Below are 23,506 nucleotides of genomic sequence, written 5' to 3' on the forward strand. Positions count from 1 at the left end.
CAAGAGCCTGCTGTACACAGAGAATCCAAAATGCAGCTGGAGCTTCTAGATGGGACTGAGAATGAGAAGGCAATGGTCTGTTCAGTGTGTTAGACACACACACTACCTCCTTGAACAGAAATAAGTACTTACCTGTGTTTTATAGGCATTTAAATGACAATATAAATACACATTTGCGCACAAGTATAAGTTTGCCGTCTGGAATATCCTAAAATGACCTTTAGTCACGTGCACAGACACTAGTCTGAAAATCCTGGAGCCTGCCAGGCAGGTTGTACATTTGTATAGCTGTTGCAATCTTTAGCCCACATACTATGTTTGCTTAACTATGCAATTCCTAGTGGCTCTTTTGGCTGGTTTGTGCAGTGCGTATCAAGGTGTAACTTTAATTTACCTAGAATTGTCCATAAAACATTTTGGTGTTTTTTTTCTGGAAAAAAATTTTTTTTCTCTTGGGCTACTGTGCCACTTCTGCGTTTGCATGCAGGGTTCAGCCTTTTTTAATGCTTGACTAATCAAGCTCAACTAAATGACAGTAATTTTGGACAACATGCCTAGGCAGTGTGTACTAGGGTTTTGTTTTCCTGCTCTTTTTTTGGTACCAACATAGATCCCATTGGTGTCTTTCTCCCCCCATCCCCCCATTTTATTTATTTATTTTTATTTTTTCCCCCCATTGACTTTCACCCAACCTCCTCTACTTTCATTAATATCTTTATAGAAGGAGACAATACACGTTACTCTAAACATTTACATTTTGGTGGTTATGGTTTGCTGGTTCTCAACCGTGTTAGTAAATCACCAGAGAATTCCACATACTCTCAGTAGCAACGGAACTTGGTGTGTTATAGTCAGAGAAGTTTCAATGGAAATACAGGGTCTTGATTAAAAGTAAGGTGGTCTAAAAATAACAAAAATCAACCAATAGACCCTTAATGAGCATAGGGATTCCCTTGTTTCATTCAGCAAATGTCCAGAGCATGCAATCCAGAGCTCATGAGCAGCTCCATGATGTCTTCGGGAAGCTAAGCTCATACTTCCCCTGCCACCATCTTTCTTTCTTAGGCTATCGGATGGCTGCTAACCAGGCATCAGGTCTGTGACGAGGGAGGAGAGTGAAGTGCAAATGAATAATATTCCAATGCGGCATGTCAACCAATTCAGTCAAGCTTTGCCAGAGGTTCCACCTGGCCAAGTCTGCTTGGGTATCATCGCCAGAACTACATCCCATGTCCTCCCTAGATGAATCTGCTGGAAGGGTAGCAGGGAAAAAGGGTATTATGGATGCTGTTCAGTTACATGAGGCTACTCAGACGGCTCACTAATGGCCCAGTCCATTGAAACGAGGGTTCCAAACTAAGGACATCTGTGGAGCTCATCAGTTTCTATAATGTCTGCCCTGGTGGTTGTGGCATATCTTTAGAGACTCAAGCACTTTCCAAGAGATGACCCTGGGGGTATCCTATTCTCTCAGCTGGCAAGGAGAGAACAAAACAGTATATCTCTCACTTGAGAAAATATATAATACAAGATTTGATCTTTATAAATAATCATTAAACTTTTCTGAAGTAGAAAATGCTCTCCAAATGTTTTCAAAACACACCTTAGTTTAAAAACATTTATACATAGTTTTTCTGGAGTAAATCTGTTGCATTAAGCAAGATAAAACTTTTTAAAGGTTTATTTCAGCTTTGAGGTGTGGATGTAAAGTCTTAGGAACTCGGTCATAACATTTATAACCTCAGCAGTGCAGCCATTCTTGGATGCTCAAAAACATATCTCACCTGAGTAAGAAGTTACTTTTGCAAGTCCTGTCTTGTTGGTTGAGCATGTGGAAGAACATTTTCTTAGTCCTGAAACTGACATGATTGCATGCTAGTGATTGACACATGATGGGAGGGAGCATAATTTTATATTTAAGAACATGATAAGCACCAAAAGCAATGAGGAAATACTACACTTTGCTATGTGCTGTATACTCAAAGAATAGTGTTTGTGTGAAAGCATTTGCAGAAGGCACCTGACTAACCTCATACATATAATATTTGACTACATGGTCAGCTGCTATGAAATGACCCCTTCTCCCCCCTCACTCCCAAACTGGGAGTGTGCAGACTTTGGAATTACCTGTGACCACATTGCTCATTCCTGCCTTATCTTCAGCTCCAGGCCCTGCCCTATCTAAAACTTACTCAATACTTACTCAAGCTCCCACTTAGATTTTATCAGGGAACAATCTTTATGTGTCACAAAAGCATGTTGACTTCATTCATTTAAACTCTTTGATGGTTCCCCATTGCTTTTAGGATTAAATGGAAAGTTTTTAACAGTTTGTAAGAGCCCTCATAATCTTGCTTCTACCTACTTCTTAGACCTTCAGCTCTCCCACATACTCTTTGGATTAGAAGGTCAAACACACTCAGTTTCTTACAGTTGGATTGACCATGCTTTCTCTCTCTTGCCTCTGGCTTTTTGCTCATGCTGTTCCCACTGCTCTACCTATCTCATCTAAATTTGGATTAGAATGCATCCTTATTATCTTTATTAGAGTATTTCCTTATTATGTTTTCCCCCAGTTTTCCATTTACTTATCTATTACCCCACCCCCAAAGATTTTAAAGTCTCCAGGAGGCAGGGGACTTTTGCTAATTCTTCTCAATGCCAGGTAAATTCTAAGTAATAGTAATTCAGCAAAATTTTATACCATAACACAAAAGGCTTTGCAAAATTTTATTAATTAGGAGGTAAGTAAACACCTCTGATATCTGGTGTTGGGCTCAACCATCATCCTCAAAGCAATTCCTGACAAATTCTACCTTTCACCTGAAGTAGCTCATTATATATGAAGAGAAGTAAATATGTTATTCCTAGGTTTCAGTTTTTTGTTTAAAAGGGCAAGGGACTTAAGGTTGATTTAATGTTTTAAATTCTCACATAAAGAGAAGCTTTAGAAGTGTAGACACAGGCATAACTTCTGGTCATGGTACTGCTGGGGCAACTCAGAGTTTATGTCCTGTCTGTCCAGGAGCTTGTCTACCCCTTAAATTTTCCTTTAGTTTTCATTCCTTGTCAGTCTTTGCTAGTTGTAATGCACTGATTTCTTCTCTGTAAATATGATATCAGCCAGAAGTTTTTTTTATTTAATTGTAGGATATAATTGAATTTGACATGTATTACAGTTGTGTTATCTCTGAGGTAGGAAATCAAAGAATCCAGAGGGATTGTGGTGGCTGACGATTTGAAGCTAAATAATTATGCTGATCTTGAAGTAGGTCAAGCTCAAGTCGAAAAGCCTCCTAAGAATCATAATTAAGGGCAGACTTTTAGGGCTTCTCTTCGTTCTTGGTCTGTCTAGGTTGCTATAACAAAATACCACAGACTGAATCGCTTAAGTAACAGGAATTTTTCTCACAGTCCCAGAGGCTGGAAAGTTCAAGATCAAGGTACCAGCAGGCCCTAGACGGCTGCCTTTTCTTTTAACGTTTTTTGGAGCTTTCTTGGGACTCTTTTATAAGAGCAATAATTACATTCAGGAGGATTCAGTCCTTATGACCTAATCACTTTCCAAAGACCACATGTTCTCATATTATCACAGGGGAAATTAGGATTGCAACATGAATGTTGAGAGGTACACAGTCATTCATACAACAGCACTCTTCTAGATTCAGAATGTATGAGGGTATAATCAGCAGTCTTAACAAGCACCTCAGGAGCTTCTTAGGTGGACCACATTGAGAAACACTTAAGATTAGCTGGTGAGCACTGAACTGGTAGGTCCATTGGTTAGAGCAGTGATTGGCAAACTCAGTCAACCGTCTGCTGACATCGAAGAAGTGATGCCAGTTTTACAAATCTGGGTTAGATCAGACTTCTTCTTATGGTTTGCTTTTCACCTTACCTCCAAGGTAGAACAGTGACTTCATAATACAGTATTGTTATTTCCACTTGAATAGCTGCATGGCCAACCTGCTCTCAGCTCAAATTGCTGCATTAAACACTTTTTTATTGTAAAAATGCTGTACGTTACTAAGAGAAGGAGCACTGTACAACATTCATGTCATGACAGTCCTTTTAACTGCAGCATAAATCAGTCACATGGTTAAATTGGATTCCTCTACTCCTACCCTGTAATTAAATAACTCTAAAAGGGACTTTTTTTACTCCCACCATAGATAGATAGGTCAGATAAAAAGGGTATCTACTCATAACCTGCTTATCATTTTCTTTTAGAAATACCTAATTTGGAAGGCTTATTTATAAGCATTTAGGCATTTTTTTTGTTTTGTTTTGTTTTGTTGTTACTGTTCCTTGCTTTTAGGTAGACCAGTACTTTTCAGCTCAGTTCAAGAGTGACCTGCAAAAAAAAAAAAAAAAAAAAAAAGTGGCCTGCATATGTCATCTAAGAAACTTGTCCTTCATCCTGTCTAGGAATTTTTATAACACTAAAGTGTTCAGATTATTGTTTCACAATGCTACTTCTCTCCATATTCAAGCTGAGATATGTGGCTTACTTATTTGCATAAAAACTCTTGATTACTTACATAGTCAGCTCCTGCTATTTTGCTCGTTTGTTGCTTCTTAAAGTGCTCACAAAAAGGCTAATATTAAATTCACAAGCGTCCAGGTTGCATGTATACCTTTAGGATGACTAAACAGGACTTGAAATGCCTTTGGCCATAAAGACCCAACTAGCCTGATTTTTGCATTTGATTCCATTCTTATAATATGATGTCTATTTTTCCTGATAATAAGCAAAAGCATTAGGTACCAGGGTCAATATTTTGATGATTTACAACAAGCCTGAGTAGTGGGTATTATTTTCCCAGGGTTTATTTTGTGTGTGTGTTGTTGTTGTTTTTTTGTTTGTTTTGTTTTTGAGGACACTGAGGCAGATAAAATGTGCAGCAATTTACTCAAGATCACAGAGTTAATATGTGACAGGCATGATTAAAATTCAGGTCTTTGTGATTTCAGCAAGTATGATAGTGAGTGACTACTGTAGTTCCTTCCAACTAGACATATGAAGAAGAACAGGGAATAAAATTTTTATAATTTTATATAATATTCATGCAACTACCACCAAAATGCTTGATATGTTGGCTAGCATTTTATACTTTAAAATAAAAACATTTTTTAAATTTAATTTTATTGTGAACTTTTCATTATTCATTATTAAACTAGGAGAAAAAAATTTCACTGCATAAAAGTAAATTTAAAAAAGCATACATATCTTGTCACCCAGGAATAACTACTGTAAATTGAGGGTGGAAGTATTTCTTCTGGTTTGTAATTAAACCACATCTTACTTTTTTCTCCCATAGTTCTTAATATCATATACACTTTACATAACTCAAATGGTTGTATAATAGTCTTTGAGTGGATTTATCATAGTATATCCCTGAGTCTTAGAGATTTAGTCTACTTTTTTTTCACTGTTGTACTGCAATGATTACATTGCCTTTATCACATTTAAAGTTGTTTGCTTTAGACAGATTCCATGAAGTAGAATTGCAGGATTAAAAGGTGTGAATGTTTTAAAAAGGTTCTTGATAAATTATTTTTCCAAGAGACATATCATTTTACCCTTCCACCAGTGAAACATTTGAGTCATTGTATTCTCACCTGAGTCAGGTACTATCAGTTTCTTTTTTGCCTATTGGTAGACATCAAGTAGTATCTGAGAGCTTTCTCTGATTATAGCATATTAATCCTGGTAAAAATAAATGGCTTATTTATCATCACAGTATTAGTGTGTTATTGTTGGTATCATTTTAGATGAAGCTGGGCCTTTCATAGAATCTGTCGGGAAATGCATCAGTGAAGCAGAGAAATTCCACTGATGTATATGAGGGTACAGCTATCAGGTGGAAACTGATGCTATCATAGGGCCAATCTATTTATATCCATCCCTTTTCTCTTTTGCTTACTTCATGCGAACAGCTACATCGAGAACGCAATACATTGGACTCTGGCCAGCAAGAACTAAAGAAACGAACTAGATGGTGCTTCCCCAACACTTCTAAGCATGACTTGAAATAGTATGCTATTTCAGGAACAGCATGCCTCAGTAGAAATATAATCCTATTTCCAAAGAGAAGTTTTTAAAAAGGCAATAAAATTGAATTCAGATTAATTTAAGGATTCTTTCAGTTCCTGGCCCAGGGCAGATGGGGAGAGGGGACTGTTTAGACTTAGAGTTGAGTAGCTTTGAAGCATAGATTCATAGATGACTTAGCACTGGTTATCTTCAGTAGTCTCCCAATAATATATATATTTTTAATTTTCTCTTAAAGTACTTCCAAAACACATGATTTTTGAAATATCCAATATATCATTCATCTATTCGTATGTCAGAAGTTTACTTCAAGGCCAGCTCTTGGAATGAAACCTTGGGCATACAAAGGTTGAGTAAGACACAGTTCCTACCCTCCAAGATCACAGACCTGTAAACTTGCATGCAAAATATAAAGAGATAAGTGCTATAATAGGTATGTAAAGGATATAAAGAAGGACAAGCTAATAAACCTGACCTAGAAAGCAGTCAGGGAGTATCTTCGCAGATTAATGGGTGGGAACGGCATTCAAGGCAATGCGAATGGCATGTGATAAAGGCAAGGTGAGACAAAAGAGTGTGATATCTTGAAAATCACAATATGGTGGTAGCATAGGGGAAGTTATATGACGTGATTCCAGAGTAGACATAGGTAAAATCATTTGAACTATATAAAAGCAATTGGACACAGTCTGAGAGACAATGTTCAATCTGTTTAAATGCCTATAAAACTTATAACCCACCTATGATATTAATGGCACTCCTATTTCAATACACAAAGTAGTTGGAAAATATAAAGTACTTGTCTTGGTATGATTCTGTTTTCTTATGTATAGTCTTGTACAAATGTCCTCAAAAACTTCTCAATGCTAGAATTTAGGATCTGAAAACACTGAAATATTGCATGACCTTTTGGATGGCTAGAACTACAGAATAGATAATTCTAACTGGTCAGGCACAAAGCTAGAAAATTGTGTAATATGCCAAAGATCTTCCAATATGTCTTCCCACTAAGTGATCCAGGGAATATAGCTGCCAGCTATAAAAAGTGGGCAAACATCAGACTGGAAAAGGATTTGTCAACTTCCAATATGCAGTGTCTTTGGGAGAAGTATTCTCTGCAGACTTGCTTCAACTTATTTCTCCTTCTTAAAAATCAATAGCCTTATGAATATGGCATAAAGAAAGAGATACTTTCTTGAAGAAAAAGCAAATTTCAAGTGTAACAGATTACATTTTTGAATGTCAGAAAAAGTGGTTGGGTGAGAGAGGGAGCTGGTGAAAGTGATGATTCAAGAGCCACTGCTGCTGAAATGACCAGCTGCGAAGTAGCATCACGTCTTCAGTAAGAACACAAGGTAGCGGTTAAGTCCACAGGTTCTGATACTTGGCTGCTGGGGATTTAATTCCAGCACTGTCACTATATCAGTGGGTTCTTGTACAAGTTACTTAACCTTGTCCCTTAGCTTCTTTATGCTCAGAATGGGGATGATGGTTTCTTTGAACTATGAACGAGACATCATATATTTCAAGTGCTTGGAACACTGAGAACAGTATCTGGAACATAGGAAGTTGTCATTACTCTGATCAGATTCAAAAACAGTTGAGCATACCAAGCCAGCCTTCACCCTAGTAACTTTGGTGGAGCAGTGAGTTTCTGTTACAGACATTTATGTAGAGAGCTGCAAACACTGCAATGTTATAGCATTAGATACATACCCATCTCCTTTTTTATGCTTCCTATATCTTGAAGTTCTCACTGAGATCATTAAGCATTCTCAAAATCAACGTTTTGAACTCTGCATCTGGTAGATTGTACTTCTCCATTTTGTTTAGTTCTTTTCCTGGAGTCTAGTTCTGTACCTTTGTTGGAGAACATGTTTCTTTGTATCTCCGTTTCGTTTGCCTCTCTATGGCTGTTTTTATGGATTAGGTTGAGCTGCTGTGTCTCCCAGTCCTGGCAGAACAGCCTTATGTAGTAGGTGTCCTGTAGGGCCCAGTGGTTCAGTCTCCCCAGTCACCAGAACCAGGTGTTCCTTGTATGGGTTGTGTGTGTCTCCTGTTGTAGTTGAGCCTTGATTCCTGTTGGTGCGTCACTGGAGGGAATTGACCCTCAGGCTGATTGGTTGAGAGGAATAGCTGAGACTATAGTGGAGGAATTGTTGCACTGGGGCTGACCCTACGGAGTGGCATTTGCATTAGCAGGCTCTCGTGACTGCCAAGTCTGCCCTTTGGGTGTGCCATTTGTTGAGGTGGTTGGGTGGTGCTCTGGTGTGGCATGAAGCTCACCACTGGGGATATTGGTTCTAGGATCTCTTGAGGAGTGGAAGCCAAGGTCACCTAGTGCCAGCACCTTACCATGGGCCACTTTATATAAGCTATACAGTGATCTGCAGGTGGTTGCCATTGTTCTGGGCTTGAGGTGCTTGGGAGAGACTAATTTGTGAACTGAGGCCTGCTGCAATTAGTGCCAGGCTTGGGGATGCTTAGCAAGAATTATGGGGCATGCCAAGGCCAGATGCTGAATATTTGGGGTTTATAAACCTTGGAGGGATCTTAGGAAAGTCCATAACATGAGCTAAGACAGGCTATTTGAATGAAAAAGTTACTGGAAGTGGCGTGAGTGTGCTGCAAGTTGGGTGGAGCAGGGTCTCAGGGAATCACCAGGACCAAGAATCCAGCGTGAACCAGGTCGATTCATCGAGAATCAGAAATGGCACCTGTTTGTGCTGCTGAGGGAGGGCTCAGCAAAGGAACAAGGGCTTCTGCCAGCACTTCTGTCTGGGAGAAAGCTGTCCCATCCAGCCTTTGCTCTGAAGCCAAACAATTCAGTCCTCTCCTTATGTCCTTGGTGCCTTTTGAGCTAATGCCCAGAGCTGGAGTTCAGAGTGAGTGAGTCTAACTAAGTCCCTGCGTGGGCCCTTTAAGAGAAACCCCTGGGTCTGCAACAGTTCTCCATCTCACTGAGCTACAATCTCTGCTGGTTTTCACCACCAGAAGTTATCTGGCGTTCTCTTCCCAACACCAGAACCCTGGGCGGGGGACCCTGGTGTGGGGCTGGGACTCCTCGCTCCTCAGGGGGGCACCCCCACAGCTGAGATATCCCTCCTGGTTTTTTTGTTTTGTTTTTGTTTTTTGGGGGACACCAGTCTGTTCTGTGTCTCTCTGCCTTTCCTACCAGTCTCACATGGCTTCTGTATATCCTTAGTTATAGGACTTCTGTTTAGCTAGATTTCAGGCAGTTCTCAGTGATGGTTAAAGCTGTAGTTTAGTTGTACTTTTGATGTGGTTGGGGGAAGAAGCGAGTTTACCTTTTCAACCTTCTTGACCCATCTTAGGCCTCTGGAATTTCTCAAATTGGTTCAAAATGCTTTCCTGAAGGATGCATCTCAAATAAACATGTATCAAATTCTTTATTTTTTTTTACCTTTTTTTTTTTTTTAAATGTGGGAAACCTTTCCATGTAAGCACAGCTAGGTAAAGAATTTTCTTATTCTTAAGTTGTGTTGCTTAGTCAATCACTGCTGACAAATAAGAGAAGTAGAAAAAGAATGGTAAATGCAGAGGCTCAGGTTTGCTATATATAGAGATTACTAGCTATTGACAAATTGTACTAATGTCTCCCCCTCACCACCACCACCTGAGTAATCTAAAGGACACACTCCCTCTTAATGCACCTTCCCAAGGGGAATGCTCTTGGGAACATGGGAAGACAAATGACTCTTCCGTTTCAAAGAAACCATGAGTCATATACATGCTTGTCTCTCCTTCAGCATTTTCACCTTTTTTGGAAACTGATAGAAGAAAATGTTGCTATGGTCAGTACTGTCTTTTCTCAGAACCCCTGCTTGATAAATCCCACTCTCCCTTAGTCATGGCCCAGGATGCACCTGTCATGCAAGTGAAAGTCTCTCTGGAAAAATGATGTAAGTAAATATAAAGTCTCCCACCTGGCAGGTTTCATTCTGCTTCCTCTGTAGAACCTGATGGTGGGTACATGGTAGAGAGGTGCTTCCTGTCTGGCTCATTCAGCCTTGTCCACAGTCACCCCAGGAGAATCAGTGTCTCCCAGCATGGCGAAGTGTGGGAGGAGCAGAGGTGTGAGAATAGCTCATAAAAATAACAAATAATTTGTTCTAAGATTTAGAAAACAGAACACTTGATTTTGTTCATTACAATTGGCATACATTATCATATGATAGCAGCCATTTCCTTATATAATTCTGAGACTTACAAAATAGAGGCATTCCTACTCTTAATTTTAAAATTTGTCATAGAAACCTTCATTGCTCTAATGATTTAGAAGAGATGAGGTAAGTATAAGGCCAATCTGAGTCGTAAGTTCTGATAGTCTAATGCAGTGGAAGTAATGTGAATAAAGCTTGGCACATTGGGAGTGATCTGTGAATGGTGTGGTGGTAGTGATGTTTGTACAGCAAGCATATGCCCTAGGATAGTGGTCGGCAAGCTCATTAGTCAACAGAGCCGAATATCAACAGTACAACAATTGAAATTTCTTTTGAGAGCCAATTTTTTTTTAACACATTTTATTGATTTTTTACAGAGAGGAAGGAAGAAGGATAGAGAGTCAGAAACATTGATGGAAGAGAAACATCGATCAGCTGCCTCCTGCACACCTCCTACTGGGGTTGTGCCCACAACCAAGGTACATGCCCTTGACTAGAATCGAACCTGGGACCTTCAAGTCTGCAGGCCGACGCTCTATCCACTGAGCCAAACTGGTTATTGGGAGAGTCAAATTTTTTAAACTTCTTCTAACGCCATTTCTTCAAGATAGACTCGCCCAGGCCATGGTATTTTGTGGAAGAGCCACACTCAAGGGGCCAAAGAGCCACATGTAGCTCAAGAGCCACAGTTTGCCAACCACTGGTCTAATATATTTTTACAACATGGTTTCATCCAGGGCTAAGTTAGGATTGGCTTTCATGGAATTAGCATATAGTCTCGGATTGGTTAGTAGAGGGATGACTGGAAATAACTGGAATTCTACTCCAAAAAGAATTTGAACACTTGCGTGGGGGAATGGGGTTGTCTTGGCAGCGGTCATTCTTCATTTCAGGTGATTTATTTCTCTTTCCAGACAGAGATTGTAAATTGCAGTTTGGGATGACATCCAGGGCGAGGACGCATTGCGGTCAATTTGTGAGAACCAATCACTCCAGACTTCACGGGGCAGCGAGGCTGTGGTTTCGTTGCAGGCAGGATTAATTCTAATGCTGGAACCACGAAGGAAAAAAAATTGATCCAAATTGGTGGTTTTGTCTGGTTTACAAGTTAAATTGAACTGATCTGAAATGAGAGCCTTACTCTGTTCAGCTCTGTGCTTGGAATCTGTTTGAAGCAATTCAGCCTGAGTGTATCCGAAGCGTAGGTGATGTCATCCCAGATATTGAGCATGTTTTTGTGGCTGCATCACATCTCAACCTCCACTCTCTTTGGTTTTGCAATTTCTCTCTTCCTAATCTCTTTCTTTTATTTCTCTTGGCCACAATGTCTCAGTCTTGGCACAATTGATACGGTGGCCAGGTGGTTGTTGTGGAGAACTGTCCTGGGCACCATCCAGGTCCTCTACACACTAGATGCAAGTAGCCAACCCTCCTCTGGTTGTGAAAACCAAAAATGTCACCGCACATTGCCAAGGAGCCTCCAAGGGCAAAAGCATCGCCCCCATGAGAACTCCTAGTGCAGATGAAAAGAGAATTGGTCCATAGAGTGAGCCCAGGGAGCTTTCTGAAGTCTAAAGACCTGGGAGGTGGCGAGGGAACCAGCAAAGAATGGAAAAAGAGCAGGTGGTGAAGTTAGAGAAGTGAGAGAAAATAGTGTCCCAGAAACCAAATGAAGAAAATGCTCTAGAAAACAGGGAGCCACCATCTGTGTCAAATGCTGCTGCTGGTTAGACCATTTATGAATTTAACAATAAGAATGATGAAATATAGCCAAAACCGGTTTGGCTCAGTGGATAGAGCATTGGCCTGTGGACTGAAAGGTCCCAGGTTTGATTCCGGTCAAGGGCATGTACCTTGGTTGCGGCACATCCCCAGTAGGGTGTGTGCAGGAGGCAGCTGATTGATGTTTCTCTCTCATTGATGTTTCTGTCTGTCTCCCTCTTCTTTCCTCTCTGAAATCAATAAGAATATATTTTAGAAAAATTTGTATACATATTAATAATTTCTGAAAAACTATATTTTACTAGAAAATGTAAGCCTTGATGCCTAGCCCAAGGTATATAATAAATAGCTTACCATATAATATATGGTTTATGATAAGGAGGTATATGGTAAGTTATGTGTTACCAATAAGAGCTTGAGTGCTGATATTTGTGAGTTTAAATATTTATGAGTGGCTTCAGGACAATTCATAACAGTGTGACTCAGCCATCTGCATTCATTCTAAAATGCTTTCTTGAGTTGGAGGAAAGAGGCTGGGTTTGGATCTAACAAAATATGAATAGAAGGGAAAGGTTTGCCATCTGACATCTGTAGGGCATTCCTCTGTGTGTGGCAGTAGAAAAATAGCTCTAGACCTTACTATGACCTAGGTTAATCCCTGTCAGTAAAATGAATAACAGTCCCACAAAGATGTCTGTGTCTGAATCGCTGGAATTTGTGACTGTCACCTTACATGGCAAAAGAGGCTTTACACATGGGATTAGGTTAAAGAATTTGATCTGAGAAGCTTCCTCTAGAATAATCTGGGCCCAATATCATCACATGAGCCTTAAGTCTGGAGAACCTTACCAGACTGTGGTACTAAGCTATCCCTGGGGCCCCATGTCATCACATGGGTCAGAGTCAGAGAAAGTGCTATGATGACACAAAATTAGAGAAGGTGATAGAGTCATGGAAACAGATATTGGAAGAGACCGCCAGGAATGCAGGTGGTCTCTACATACATGCTGGAAAATAGAACCTCCAGGAGCAATGCAGTGTTGAGAAGACTTTGGTTTTAGCCCCATAAAACTCAATTTAGAATTCTGAGCTCCAAAAACTATACGTTAATAAATTTGTGTTGCTTTAAGCCACCAAGTTTGTGGGAATGTGTTACAGCAGCAATAGGAAAGTAGTTTATTACCAGAGTTCTCAACACTGGTTTCTATGGCCATCTCTTCTTATGTCACTGAATGACCATCCAGATTTTAAAGGAACGATGTCAACACCCTAATTAAAATCTTGCCACATTATTATTTGTAAAAGTAAAATGAAACTGATAATCCTTTCTTGGATATTGGGTAATATCTATGGGTGAAAAAAAGTGTCATTTTCAGGGATCTTACTAATAATATATTTAATCTTATTGCTAATTTTTGTGTAGTTTTAATTTCTCATGTGAATTTGAGAACCTATACCAGGAAATAATCTTCATCAGTGCTGAGCTATTTTCTCCCTAATCCAGAAATTGCCTTTGGGGTATGTTTTCTCATTGCTTTCCTTATCCCCTTTCAATTTTATATCCAAGTGAGAGTAAATGCAACAGTATACTTGTTTGTTTGATTAATATATTTTTTTATTGATTTCAGAGGGAGAGAGAGATAGAAACATCGATGATAAGAGAACCATCCTGGGATTTGAGCCTGCAGCCTGGGCATATGCCCTGACTGGAATCGAACCATGACCTTCTGGTTCATTGGTCAACACTCAATCACTGAGCCAAGGGGCTGGGCAGTGTAACAGTATGTTTAATCAACAATAGTTAACATGAAAACATGTCATTTTTCCCCCTTGGCAATGTGTTTTGGCTTTTTTATAGTTGTTTGAAACAATGAATGTAAACTAAAACTCTATAAATATGAGGAACAGGATCATCTTTCAGTCCAAATGTTTAGACCTGAGGAGAGAAAAAGAAAGCACTCTCAGATTTGGATATGTTGATACTTGTTTTTATAGTTGTCTGTGCAGCTGTCATTTTGATTTAAATCTGGGAAAATTTTGTTCAAATTGGACTTAATCTTGTAAACCTAAATCCGGTTTCTATTCCATTGTGAGTAATCCTATGCTCTTCATCGCATTGGTCCATTTCTGATTTCAGTCTCCAACTCTCAGGTAAAGTTGTTATCCATAAGAACACTCTGGGAGTCTTCAGTATGAAGATAAGCAGGAAACAGATTGTTTGACTGACTTTTCATATTTTATAAAATGTTTTGTTTTATATTTCTATGGTCTGCAGGCCATTAGAGTGAATGACAAAGTTTTGTTTTGGTTTTTTGAAGTTTGCAGACTTGACACCAGCCCAGAATTATATGTTGTACAACTTCTGATCCAAGGAAATGTCTTATTTTGGGGGGAAAAGTCACTAATACATCATTTACATTATATAATAGATTTTAAGACTATAAGGAATCAAGTTTAACTTGGTGACGACAGTCACTCACTTGCTCTTATTTAATAGGAGTCATTTCAGAATTATAGCATTCTTCTGTATTATCATTATTATCCTGTTTTACAATAAAAATAATCTAAACAGGAGAGCATTTCTTCATTGGAAATTCAGATGAAAGCTTCCTATTTCTTTAAACAAAGAGCATGTTTTTAAGGGAATTAGCACAATGAAATTGCTGATGAAACCACTTTCTCGATGTATTCTGTATGCTGTCTTTCTGATTGAGAACTTACCCTATATAATGAAAGGGTAATATACAAATTGACCATCACTCCAACACACATGATGGCAACCCCCATGTAGTCAAACATGGCCAGCAAGGGAGGGTAGTTGGGAGAGACCAGGCTTGCAGGGGAGGGCAGTTGGGGGCAGCCAGACCTGCAGGGGATGGCAATTAGGGGCAATCAAGCTGGCAGGGGAGCAATTAGGCATCGATTAGGCTGGCAGGGGAGTGGTTAAGGGATTGTCGGGCTGGCAGGCAGAAGCGGTTAGGGGTAATCAGGCAGGCAGGCAGGTGAGTGGTTGGGAGCCAGCAGTCCTGGATTGTGAGAGGGATGTCTGACTGTCCCACTGGCAGTCAGAAATCCCTTGATGAGTTCCAGATTAGAGCAGGTACAGGCTGGGCTGAGGGACACATCCACCACCACCGCCCATGCATGAATTTTATGCACCAGGCCTCTAGTTGCTTTATTAATGTCCAACTAGATTTAATGTCTTATCATCATAACTAGTATCAGTGTATATTATATAAGACAGTTGCTTGGAAATTCTAATTTGAAGTGACATTCAGTACAGAGAATTGGGATAAGAATATTGAGAGTAATACGCAAACAAAGCAAATTATAAATTATTTTGTCAATGCAAACTCCATTTTTAGCTTGCTTTGAGTTGGGAGGAGATTTGTCCAATAAAGCCACTGATACACTTCTGGCTAAGTTTTTATTTGTAGGTGGCTGTAAGCTTTACTGTTTCTAAGGAGATAAAGAAACTGTCTCCTTCTTCAATAGAATTTAATTCTTTCTTTGATTGAGTATCCTCTAAAAATTTTTTATTTTAGCTTGAAATTTATTCTTCCTGATGATTTTTTATGAAATCAAGTCTTCTAAAACAAAGAAAAAAAATATTCTTGCATCGCTCTAAGATGCAATACCATTAGGCAAAAATGGACATTGACTCTATATGAGAAGTCAGGACGCTTCATTCAGGATACATCAGCTTCCTTCTTCTTCTCTCACCCAGTGCATGTAATGGTATACACATGACTCAGTCTATGCCAGAGGAAAGGGGATGAGGGTAAAAGGGGTGCTAATATATGGTGGCAAGAGATTTGACTTTGGGTGGTGGGCACATGGTGCAATATACAGATCTTGTAACCTGAAACCTATATGTTCATGTTGACCAATATCACCCAATAAACTTTAATATATATATATATATATATATATATATATATATATATATATATATATACTATTGATTGCAGAGAGAAAGGGAGAGGGAGAGAGAGAAACATCAACAATGAGAGAGAATCATTGATCAGCTGCCTCCTTGGGGATTAATCCCAAAACCTGGGTAAGTGTCCTGAGCGGGAATCAAACCATAACCTCCTCATTCATAGGTTGATACTCAACCACGGGGCCACACCACCCAGGTCCCAATAAATTTATTAAACAAAAGAGGAAATGAAGCATCCATCATATATAAAAACTGCTGTTTGAAATTTTAACCCTGCTATTTTGGTTTCTATAAATGCTTGCTTGCTTAAATAATAAGGAAAATAAGACTACTCCCATTCCAGAGAAGCCATGGACTATACCCCAGACAGAGTTGTCAGTGCTGACACCAGTCCAGGCCTTGAGATATGGTCTCATGGTCCCTTCCCAGCACGTAGGCCTTCTTTATCAGAAAGCCCAGAAGTCTCATTCCAAATCTGGGAGACAAAAGAGCTAGGAAAAGTATAAATAGAAATGGTTTCATCCATGGAGGGGGGGGGGGGGGGGGCAGAATTTGAAAGACACATTTTTCTCTTGCCTGCGCTTAATAAAATGTAACTCCCTTTCTCTAAGCATGGCTTGTTTTTTTTTTCCGGTCTTCTGTAATAGAAGGAAAGAAAAGAAAACCAAGCCATGAATTATAGTACTGTAGTGGTTGGTGGTAATGAATTAGTGGGCACATCCCTCACAGCTACCTGCAAGCGAGAGGTGAAGACACAGTCCTGACTGCTGCCCAGCTTTCAGAGCTCCCCACAATCTGGCTTTAACCTGTGTTTCCATGCTGACTCTGTGCCATCCCCAGCCGGGAGCAGTGTCCAGTCTGATTCACTTTCAACTTAGCTCATGCCTGTGCTGCTGCCTCTTCCATCCTAATTGCCACTCACCACTGGTCTTTCAGCCAAAGTCTTAAGAGTCTACCTCAAAGCCCTCTTTCCACAGAGCATTTGCTAATGACAATACTATCTGCTTCCTCAGAGTTTTTATCAAGCACGATTAATTATAACACACTAACGAGATTATCTGAGATAGACTCTATTTTTACATAGGGATTGGCTTATTGTTGTTTTTTCATTCAGTGTCATACAAAGCACACTGCAGATGAAAATGATAAAAGTTCATTACAGTTTGAATGGATGGATGGATGTCAGCATTTTTCATCAGCAACTGAAAATATCTAAGGAAACAATGGTAGTATCTTGCCAGTTCCTTAGACAGATGGCATTTTTAATGGGGCTGTATGTGTTTAACATTTTAACTATTTTTCTCCCCAAAGGTCCTATTTTCAGTTGTAAAAAGAAAGGCAACAAGAAAATAGAATTTATCAAAAAATTTAAAAAGATGACAAGGGGGAAAATTATATGTTGATAGATAAGTGTAAGTACCTCTCTCTAACAGATCCGCTCTAAGAGAATGTCACTCTCCTGTAAATGTGTACATATGAACCACGTGGCTGAGTCCATTGTACCAAATGGAACTTTTCTTTGATCAGGGCCTATTTCAACAATAGAAACACTGAATTGCAAAGGAATGATTTCCTCTCTCTCTCTCTCTCTCTCTCTCTCTCTCTCTCTCTCTCTCTCTCTCTTTTTAATAAGAAGAACCTGTGATCTCTAAATTAGCACTTAAGGGGAAAGCAGAATGAGAAAGAGGTAGTCGCAACTCAGAAAAGCTCATAAATCACACATTATTTTGTTTTCTGGGTCAAACATAAATTAGAATAAAACCCTTTACATTAGTCATGGCTTTGTCCTGCAATTATAAAGTCATCATTCATTTGTATTAATTATGGACACTTATTATTATTCACAAAATTATTCTTTGTCAGAATATCTGGGCACAGAGTTAATTTTCAGTTTACCGTAGTTTACTTGTGAATAAAAACTGATAGAAAATTCCCATTATTTTTAAAATAGAAAAATGCCTTTGTGAAGTTTTCAGGGGGTCTTGAAATCTTAAGAATGTGACAGAATCCAACTCTGGCTAGAACACCAACTTTTAAGGAATCCCCTTTCTATTCTTATGAAATTGTAACCACTATAAACCTCCACTAAATGTCTTTTGGGTAAAAAGCAGTGTGTTATTTCCTTCAGTCTCCAATTTATTTGTGGCCTTCAAGTTACTTTTAGAACTTCAAATTGTGTCCTGACTGGAATCAGCAATTGAACCAAAGGAGAAATCTTTTTTAAAAATATATTTTATTGAATTTTTACAGAGAAGAAGGGAGAGGGAGAGAGAAACATCAACCAGCTGCCTCCTGCACACCCCTATTGGAGATGTGCCCTCAACCAATGCACATGGCCTTGACCTGAATCGAACCTGAGACCCTTAAGCCTGCAGGTTGACGCTCAATCCACTGAACCAAACCAGATAGGGCTATCTATAGGAGAAATCTTGAAGGAGATGTAGCCTCGCCAATTAGCAATTTTTGTCAACTTTAGACTCTTCGACTTAGAACATGAAAACTTTCTACTTGCTAAGGGATATCAGCCAAAGCTGGGGGTGCTTTTAGGTCTCCTTTCCTTTTCTTTTCTCCCTCGAAGCTTCCTTTTCACTTTCACAACTCTTGGCACCTTACACACAAAGCGAGGTAGCCACAAAGCAAGGTTACCTAGACACAAAGGAGCGAAGGCCATCTCCTGAACGTGCTCATGAGCAATTATCCTCTGTCGAAATGCTACCCACATGAAAGTGTTGCCATTCTCAAACTTGTTTGGCTCTTGAAGGCGTGCATGTATGCTGACAGTGATCTTGATGTGAATGTTAAAGAGGCTGACGCTAAGTACTGGTTTCAGTCCAGTCCCAGAAGTTGAAAACAAAAAGCATTTGAATGTGTACACACTCTTTGAGAGAGTTATTGCTTTGGACAATGAATACAAATATTGAGTAACTACTCTGGTAAGAATAGGAAAAAAAACCTCAGGAATGTTTTGGAACAAGGTAGCATGATAGAGAACTCTTAAATCTCAAAGGATAAAGGATAAAATCATTATTTGTTTTTTACTAATTGTGGACCAAAGTCCATTATTTATATTGATGACAGAAATGGAAGGGTAAATTCAAGCTCAACAAGCTCAGAGCACATCAGTACTTCATTTGGGAGATTTTTATTTGGTCGGTTATCTTGTAATTACAACTATAGAGTCATCATCCTGTGAAGTATTTAAAAAGACCTACAGTTAAGGGTTGTGCTAAACAATGTACATTTTAGACTTATTAAGCAAGAAGAGTCAATGCCATGTAGAAATTGCTAGTTATATGGTAATAAAACAATGTTGTGTTACATTATACCCAGCCATGAAGGCTGGCCAGAATATGAAGTATTACTGGATTACCATTGAGAAATTAGGGAAGTCATTTATCTACATCAGCAATTTTCATCCAGTGTGCTGCAAGAATTTTTAAAACATGCAATACCTGACTATTTAGTCAGGTGCACTGACCTCTTTTTCCTTAGATTATCTAATAAAAAAAATGACAACAGCCAACACAGTAGCCATCCAGTGTGAATGTCCTGTCTTAAACCCTAACTATACAAATTAGTATAATAGAGTTGTATCTTATTAGTCACATGGCATAATAAGGTTGCATTTGATTGGTTAATTCTTGGTACCAGAAATCCTTACATACAAGTATAGGTAGCTGCTTTTTTTAAAAGTCACTTTGGAGCAAAAAAGGTAGGTAAGCTTGGCTGGTGTCACTCAGTGGTTGAGCATTAACATATGAACCAGGAGCTCAGGGTGTGATTCCTGGTTAGGGCACATGCCCAGATTGCTAGTTTGATCCACAGTAAGGGGTGTGCGGGAGACAACTGATCAATGATTCTCTCTTCATTGATGTTTTTATCTTTCCCTTGCCCTTCATCTCTCTGAAATCTCTCTCTCAGGTTAATTCCTATCGTTATTTTTTGGTGTGTTGCAGAATTTTATTAATTAGTTTGTGTGTGCCACAAGATGAAAAAGGTTGAAAATTGCTGACTACATTAAATAGCGAGTGGGCAAGTAGCAAGTCATTGCTCATCTTGACTATAATTGAACCTTTACCAGATGCCAGGACAAAATGTTAGTTTTAATTCACTTAACCCAGTTTGCTAAAGAAAATCTAATCTTCTTCTAAGCAAAATGGAAAAATCATAACACATTTTACTGTAAATGACATATTTTGATCACCCAATTTAAGAGGTTATAGTAAGAGTTAATGATTCCCTGTTATTTAAGAAGCTTAAGCTTAATTCTAAATTAGCCCAAAACATTATTTTACTTTTACCACAACAGATTTATATAGTAGACAATGAGCAACATTTTTATTATAGCACTAGAGGCCTGGTTCACAGATTTGTGCACTGGTAGGGTCCCTCCATCTGGCCTGTGGGGACCAGGCCGAAACTGGCTCTCTGACATCCCCCTGAGGGGGTCCCAGATTGTGAGAGGGTGCACGATCAGGGTCAGGTAGGGAGGCAGGAGGTAGACTGGCCAGGAAGGGACTTCGGGAGGGCTCCACAGCATGTCTGGTCCATTTCATTCACTTCCAATCAACCAGACCCCAGGAGCAAGCTAACCTACTGGTTGGAGTGTCTGCCCCTGGTGGTAGTGCATGTCATAGCGGCCAAGTGAATGGTCGGATACTTAGCATAATAATCTTTTACTATGTAGGATTTACACTTAAACAAATATCAGTTCACATTATTAACTACTTGTGACCCAGATATAGCTTAGACAATTAATGTATGTTGATTTTTGGTAGTTTTGACCAATGTGCAGTATGCAGCTGTTTAACTATGAGCAACCAATGTCACACACACACACACACACACACACACACACACACACACACTTTCTGTATAATGAGGAAATTGAGCTCTATCTCTAAGGCCCCTTGCAATTCTTAAATATTGTGTGTCTGTGATGATTGGCTTGGTTACCTAGCTGTGGAATTGAAGGTTTGTGAAGAATCTTTAGAAAAGTGTGTGGAAAACAGAATGGTCCTTGCCAGGAAGTTAGCAGGACAGTAGACCTAGTTCTCATTCGAGAACTGAAGAAATTAATGAAAAATATACCAGGGAAGATTTTTATTCTTTTCTTGCTTATTCAAGACACATTCATTTAATGGCTAGAAAGATAGGTTCATATAAAGATATTCATTTAACTTGGTTCAAAATTTCAAGTAACACAATCTAATCATAACTAAATCCTGAAATACACCAAATGAAAAATAATTTGTTATCCAGGAAGTAAAGTGATCTGTGCCCAGAAGATATGATATATAAAACAGGAAGGTGTGGAGATTCCTCTTACTTTTCCCCCATCCCTGCACATGACTGACCAAGGATCAAACCCACAACCCTGGTGTGTGCCCTGACCAGGAATTGAGCCCAAGACCTTTCAGTGCATGGATGACGCTCTAACCAAATGAGCCACACTGCCCAAGACTAACATTTATAGGAAATGTTAGAACCATAAGGATAGTTAAGTTTGCTGGGGCTGGGGAACAAGCGTTGGGAGGAAATGGGGAGTAACTGCTGATGACGCATACAGGGTTTCTTTTGGAGATGAAGAAAATATTCTAAAACTGATTGTGGTGGTGGTTGCCTAACTCTGAATCTAGCCCCCAAAATTGAAGTACACATTTTAAGTGGGTGAATTGTATGATAAATGAATTCTATCTCAATAAAGCTGTGTTTAAAAAATAGTAATAATAGCCGAAACCGGTTTGGCTCAGTGGTACAGCGTCGGTCTGCGAACTGAAGGGTCCTGGGTTCGATTCCGGTCAAGGGCATGTACCTTGGAGGCAACTGGTCGATGTTTCTCTCTCATCGACGTTTCTAGCTCTCTGTCTCTCTCCCTTTCTCTCTGTAAAAAATCAATAAAATATTTTTTAAAAATAGTAATAATAACAATGTACTTCACAGTTACACAATGACCATGGGATTCAGAAGGAGGGCTTAAGGAATTTTTATATGCTTATAAAATAACACATAAAGTACAACATTTCCCCCCATCCCTTAAAGTTTACCATAGGAGAACAGGGAGATCTAAGGATTACATAATCTCTAGCCTGGGTTCCTTGGCCATAATATTATGAAATGCTTTACTTACATTATGGATGGTTAGGAGGATTAAATTATAATGCTTTTAAGCACTATTTCTACCCATAGGAATCACTCCCTAAAACAATACTGTGATTATTGTCACTTATAATTACCTTTATAATTTTAAAAAGAGTATAGACTAGTTGATATTACTATTGCCTACATTAACTTGATAGAATTATGTTTTTCTTTAGTGAGTCTTGTTTTATGAGTGTAATGAGGATAGTGATTCTGACTCTAAAACTAATTTTATGCTGTACACTTGCCAAGTTCAAAAAAAGTAAAGTGATAAATATGTTTATGGCCTAAAGTAATTTCTTCTTGAAATGTTCAATAGTTAAGTTTCCTTAAAATTGTTCAAATTTTTCACTTCTGTTTGAGCTATAGAAACAGTCTCTTTCTGGAGGAAGAAAATGATCATATGTAAAACCTAAGTATCTTATTCTTTAGTTATTAATGTGTTAACTGGAAAAGTACAAGTGTTCATTTACTTAGTATTTGCTGAACAAGCATGTACACAATTATTTTCCCTGTCAGAAAGTGTGATATGACAAGAGCATGATCATTCAACAAATATTTAATAAGCACTCCTGCGTACCAGGTCTTATGTTTCCAAGAGAAGTGTTAGCAAACCTCAGTGGAAGTGATTTATACCACCCTTATTTATGGGTTGACTCCTGGGATTACTTGCTTTATTTGAATTGGGAGTGTTTCTTGTGTAAATAGTTTGATACCTCATGAGTCAGCAATATTTGTCATCAGTTAGGGGGAAGAATATGAAGCATTTTACAAATTATGCTCTTCGGATTAATGCATTTTGCTATTTTGTGTTATGTCTTGTAAATTACTTTTCAACCTTTTTTTTTTTTAATCTAATTGAGTGGGGAGTGTCCATTTTAAGGGAAATCTTGGTTTTTACAGATGTCTGCTCAGATGGTTAAATTATTTACCAGGCCTCTAAATAATTACTAGGGGTCCAGCATACACCTTCATGCACCTTGGAACTGTGGGCCATGAGGCTGCAGTAGGCACAGAGGCGGGTCTTGGCTCATTCTTTACACCCACACCTGATCCCTACTGCTGCGACCTCAGTCTCCTGTCTGCTGGCAACCCCACTTCCGCCACCAGTGCTCCCACTCATTGATGGATGGTGTCAGCCCTGCTCACACCCACTGAAGGCACAGAGCAATTGGGGCTGGCGCCAGCAGCAGGTGTAAGCAGGGCCAGTGACATCAGTGGGTGAGAGCTGCAGCTGCTGCCCTGATTGCCCCTCAGGAGCAGGGGGAGGTGGAGAAGCCTTCAGGGGTGATCAGGATTGGCAGCTGCTACTTGCACCCACTGATGGTGCCAAGCGATCGGGACCTGTGCCGGGCACTGGCTCCCAGTGCAAGCTGTGGCTCTGGCATTGGCTGTGAGTTCAAGCAGGACCAGCGCTGGCAGAGGGTGCAAGCAGCAGCTCTGGTACTGCTGATTCTGATC

The 23,506-nt window shown here is 39.3% G+C and overlaps 1 protein-coding gene and 1 long non-coding RNA gene across 7 annotated transcripts in view; both read left to right on the forward strand.

The window, feature by feature from the left end:
- ELOVL6 (ELOVL fatty acid elongase 6) overlaps positions 1–23,506 on the forward strand; it is a 134,168-nt gene that overhangs the window by 60,943 nt on the left and 49,719 nt on the right. The window lies entirely within an intron of this gene.
- Positions 751–19,618, forward strand: LOC118702734. Its single transcript, XR_004982835.1, has 4 exons — positions 751–763; positions 1,362–1,368; positions 12,652–12,657; positions 19,483–19,618. It is a non-coding gene; the product is annotated as an uncharacterized LOC118702734 (long non-coding RNA).

The sequence above is a fragment of the Pipistrellus kuhlii genome, unplaced genomic scaffold (assembly GCF_014108245.1).
Source record: "Pipistrellus kuhlii isolate mPipKuh1 unplaced genomic scaffold, mPipKuh1.p scaffold_m20_p_1, whole genome shotgun sequence".
Classification (NCBI taxonomy): domain Eukaryota; kingdom Metazoa; phylum Chordata; class Mammalia; order Chiroptera; family Vespertilionidae; genus Pipistrellus; species Pipistrellus kuhlii.